Raw genomic sequence first — 5515 nt, forward strand, 5'->3', positions numbered from 1 at the left:
CTCAAGAAACCAAGGAAGTAAAAAAAAAGGCCCATCGACCTCCACCTATAATGGTCTCGGTAGAGTGTAATTACCAACAGCTATTTAACATAGCGAAAGTTGAGGCAAGCGAAGAGTTTCAAATTAAACTGCTTAGCAACAAATATTACAAAGTATCCACCAAGGACCCAAATGATTATAGGAAAATTACGAAGGCACTGAAAAACAAAAATATTTCATGGTACACTTATGAAGATAAGCAATCAAGACCAATTAAGGTCATAGCCAAAAATTTACACCATTCATGTGACCCCAAGGATATAATTTCCGACTTGAATAAACAGGGATTAAAAATAACCAACGCGATAAACAAATTAAAATGGAAAACTAAGCAACCGCTTGATATGTTCCTTCTTACATTTAAAACTTCGGAAGACATAAATAAAATTTATAATATAAAAACCATACTGCATTCAGTAGTCAATATTGAACCAGTTAGACAACCAACGTTTATACCTCAATGTAAGTCCTGTCAATCCTTCGGTCATACCCATAACTACTGCGGAAAGCAACCTAGATGTGTTAAGTGCGCAGGCAAGCACCAAACTTCTCTCTGCACAAAACCGGAGGAACATCAACCGAAATGTTGCAATTGTGGAGAAGCCCATCCGGCTAGTTACAGAGGTTGCATTGTAGCAAAAGAGTTACAAAAGATACGTGACAAGCAAACTAACAAAAATAAAGCTACTACCGGAACTTTACACCCAAACAAAGAAGTAGCTGAAGCCGATAAAAAAGATGGGCTACCTGAAACAGAAAATAAACAGCAAACTCTGCTATCATCAGATACGGCACCAAAGGTGCTTACATTTGCAGAAACATTGAAGGCTAACAAAATTGAGGAAGATAACATTCTGAAATTGATCCTAGAGAAATTAACTAAACAACATGAATTCAATTTGGTACTCGAAAAAAGACTGCAATACGTCGAAAAATATCTGCAAAATAAGTCATAATGCCAAACTTCCTGAAAGTAATGCTCTGGAACGCAAACGGGCTTTTAAAGCACCAAAAAGAGCTGGAATTTATTTTAGATTCTCAAAAGGTGGATGTATGCTTGATTGCAGAGACACACTTCACAAAGGAGTCATCAATAAAAATTAAAAATTACAATGTTTATCACACTATCCACCCTAGCAACCGTGCAAGAGGAGGGAGTGCAATTATCATCAAAAGAAACTTGAAACATCACGAAGACCAAAAAATATTCACGGAAGAATTCCAGGTAACAACTGTTACGATATACGCCAAAACTGCAATATCAATTTCCGCGGTATATAGCCCTCCACGACATACAATCAAATGCGCCCAATATATTCAACTGACAAACAGCCACAAGAATAGATTTATAATGGGTGGCGACTTCAATGCCAAGCATACTCACTGGGGATCGCGACTCACAACAACCAAAGGAAGAGAACTCTACGATGCACTTAAGAAGACAGGATGCATTGCTATATCGACGAGCAGCCCAACGTACTGGCCAACTGATCCACATAAAACACCGGACTTAATTGATTTTTTCATCGCTAAAAAAGTATCAACCGCTTATGTAAACATTGAGAATGGCATGGATATGTCATCAGATCACTCTCCTATTTATCTAACACTGCACGAAAATGTAACGACAATACAACATCCATTTAAACTGACTAACCACCTTACAGATTGGGATTACTTTAAACACATTTTGGAAGGCCCAGATGACCACCTGCCGATAATCAGCACAAAGGATCAACTCGATAACGAAGTACTTCGATTGACAAATAACATCCAACGCGCAGCTTGGCAGAGTACACCAACTATAAGGAAAACCATTTCAGGTCACAAGTATACCAAAGAAATAAAGGAAATGGTATTGAAGAAACGGAAAATACGAAGAAGATGGCATCAAACAAGATCACCTCTTGACAAAGCTCAGCTAAATAAAATAACCAAAACACTTAGCGACGAAATTAAAGCGTACAAAAACAGTTCATTCACAAAATACCTGCAAGAATTAACAAATGAACGGAAGACAAATTATTCACTGTGGAAATGTACTAAAAAATTAAAGCAACCGTTATCTCAGAACGCACCCATCAAGATACATGGCAATAAGTGGGCCAAAACAAATAAACAAAAAGCAGATACATTCGCAAACTACCTCGAGGAGACGTTCACACCATATGGATCGGTAATGGCTGATGATATGGATCACGACGGCGATAGCAATGCTATAAATGAGATCCCTCCGGTTTCACAAGACGAAACATTAGAAGAAATTTCATATCTTAAGATAAAAAAATCGCCAGGCTACGACCTCATTACTGCTGAAATATTGAAACAGCTCCCGAACAATATTATTGCTGTATTGACGAATATCGTCAACACCACATTTAAGCTGAAATATTTTTCAATATATTGGAAAACAGCGGAAGTCGTTATGTTCAATAAGCCAGGTAAAGATACTCACGATGTAACATCATACAGGCCTATCTCCCTTCTTCCAATACTATCGAAAATGGTGGAAAAATTGTTAATCAAAAGGATCAACATAATAATAGAAAACAAAAAAATTATACCGACGCACCAATTTGGATTCCGCACGAAGCATTCGACTATCGATCAAGTACATAGGATAGTGCGAATAATAGAAAATGCTTTTGAAGAAAGAAAAACCTGCTCTGCGGTATTCCTTGATATATCCAAGGCGTTCGACAAAGTATGCCACTATGGGCTACAGAAGAAAATAAATGCGTTGCTACCCAAGCAGTACTCCACAATCCTACATTCGTATTTATCCGACCGTTACTTCAGAGTAAAACAAGAAGATTCATATTCATGTCTCAAACCAATCAAAGCAGGGGTTCCCCAGGGAAGCGTACTGGGCCCTTTATTGTATTTGCTTTTTACATGCGATCTGCCATGCAATTCAAACTGCGTAACAGCTACTTTTGCCGACGATACAGCTATTCTTTCGATAGGAAACACGGAAAACACATCGACATCTCAATTACAATTAGCCATAAATGAAATATACGACTGGACCGATAAATGGCATATTAAATTAAATGAAAGCAAGTCTGTGCACATAAATTTCACCCAAAACAAAATCAAATATGTTCCAATATATTTAAATGGTAGACAGGTTCCATACTCAAATACTGCAAAGTATCTGGGCATGACTCTAGACGCCAAGCTAAGATGGAAAGCCCATGTAAAGAAAAAGAAAGAAGAAATGGAATTAAAATACAGAAATATGTATTGGCTTATGGGAAAGGAATCAGCACTATCCACCAATAATAAAATAATTGTATACAAACAAATTCTGAAGCCTGTATGGTCCTACGGCGCACAGTTATGGGGTTGCTCCAGCCAAAGTAACATTCAATCTATACAAAGGCTCCAAAACAAAATTATTAAATGTGCAGTCGGTGCTCCGTGGTATATCCGTAGCTCCGATCTTGAACGCGACCTAAATATTGACTCGGTGGTAGACACGATAAAAAAGATAGCAAAAGCCCATGATGAAAGGTTAAAAAACCACGTCAATACGGAGGCCACTATTCTCGCTAATCCAGCTAATTGGAGAAGAAGACTGAAACGCAGAAAGCCCAAAGACTTAATGTACTAACCACACCTTAACGTTAACTGTTGTATATACCTCATTTTCTAAATTCTAAACAAATTGCTCGTTAGTTAATAAATTTTTTTCTTTGTAACTAGTCGCAATGTAAAATAAATAAAATAAAAAAAAAAAAAAATTAAAATATTAGGCACTGCTTGGAAATGGCTTGCAGGAAGCCCAGATTATGACGACTTTAGAATCTTAAGTGAAAAAATTAATAATGCATTGGAAAACAGTAATGATCAAATAATTATAAATAGAGTACTAAGTGAAAGAATAAAAAACATTACAGAACAATCTAATAAAATACTAAGTGCATTAAAAAATAATGAAAACATACAGCATAATGTAGCTGTTAATATTAAGTATAAGCTAGATATAATAAAGGAAGATATTGCTAACATAAATTACGCCATTCATTGGGCAAAAACAGGCACAGTAAATTCTTACATTTTTTCAAATAATGAAATAAATTTAATGAAAAGCATTCATGAAAATCAAAATAACCCCTTTAATAATATAGACGAAGCCTTAGAATTTTCTAACGTTAATGTAGCTTCAAATAACTCAGTAATATTATATGTAGTAAATATTCCCTTAACCAATAAAAATACATGCGAATCATTACTAATAAAACCAATAAAAAAGGGAAACAAAATAAATAAAATACAATTCGAAAAAATTTTAATATGTGAAAATAAAATATTTGGAAAAAGAAATGAGTGCGAAAAGCATAACACATTAGAAATATGTAATGATAAGGACATTATTGACATAAGCAACTCCTCGTGCATACCAAACCTACTCAACAGTCATCCAGCTAACTGTACAACAATCAACAACCAACACGTATCCGCAATAGAAGCCATTTTACCAGGAATACTATTTTTAAACCAATATGAAGGGTCAGTCACATTGGACAATGAAGAAATGCGACTCAATGGATCATATGCGATCCAATTCCAAAATTCCACAGTTATCATCGACAACCAGCAATACATTTTCAACGGAATATCAGCAAACAACCCACTTCCTGCTATTCTCCAGCCCAGCAATACAATAAACCCAGAGGAAGAAATTCTAAGTCTTGAAATGATGAAGGAATTGCATTTAAAAAACCTTAAGCACATCGAAGAAGCAAAAAGAAGAACCTTAATATCAACAGTAACAAATTTTGGCGTATCCAGCCTATTACTGGTTCTAATAATAGGGCTAATGATGAAATTTAGACCAATAAAGGAAAATAAATTAATCGGAAAATACGTAAAACAAATACCATTGGAGAGAATGAAAACTACTTAAGAAGAGGCTAACACACAGTCAACAGAATACGATGACCACACGAATAGTACAGCACCATATTTCAACTACAACACGTAACGCTCGAGGACGATCGCTTTTAAGAGGGGAAGAGTTAACGCAACAACTTACAAAATTTCAACAAAGTTGACACTTAACAATGGTCAACTACCCTGCACGCGCATCAGCATAACCGCTGACGCTTCAACCCAGTTGCGTAAGCAACGATCAGCAAATTACCAATCAATACGGGTCAACAACAGTCAGCATATTGTACGAGTCAACAACAGTCAGCACATTGATGGCCATTATAGGTGTAATGTAGAAGTAAGAAATATAATGTAATTAATCTTAAGTTTGATTCACTTTAATAAAGTCAAAAGCGGACACAAGTCCGCTAGCTTTTTTTAAAAATAAAATTAATTTCATAAATTAATAACTTGTATAAACAAGTCTCAATGACGGGAGCGCATGGAATTTTGAGGGTTACTCGTTTTGCGCGCGTGGTTCACCACAAACATATTTTTCATCAAAAGTCAACAGAAATATACTCAACTGTTCAATTTA

The sequence above is a fragment of the Anastrepha obliqua genome, chromosome 6, assembly GCF_027943255.1.
Source record: "Anastrepha obliqua isolate idAnaObli1 chromosome 6, idAnaObli1_1.0, whole genome shotgun sequence".
Taxonomy (NCBI): domain Eukaryota; kingdom Metazoa; phylum Arthropoda; class Insecta; order Diptera; family Tephritidae; genus Anastrepha; species Anastrepha obliqua.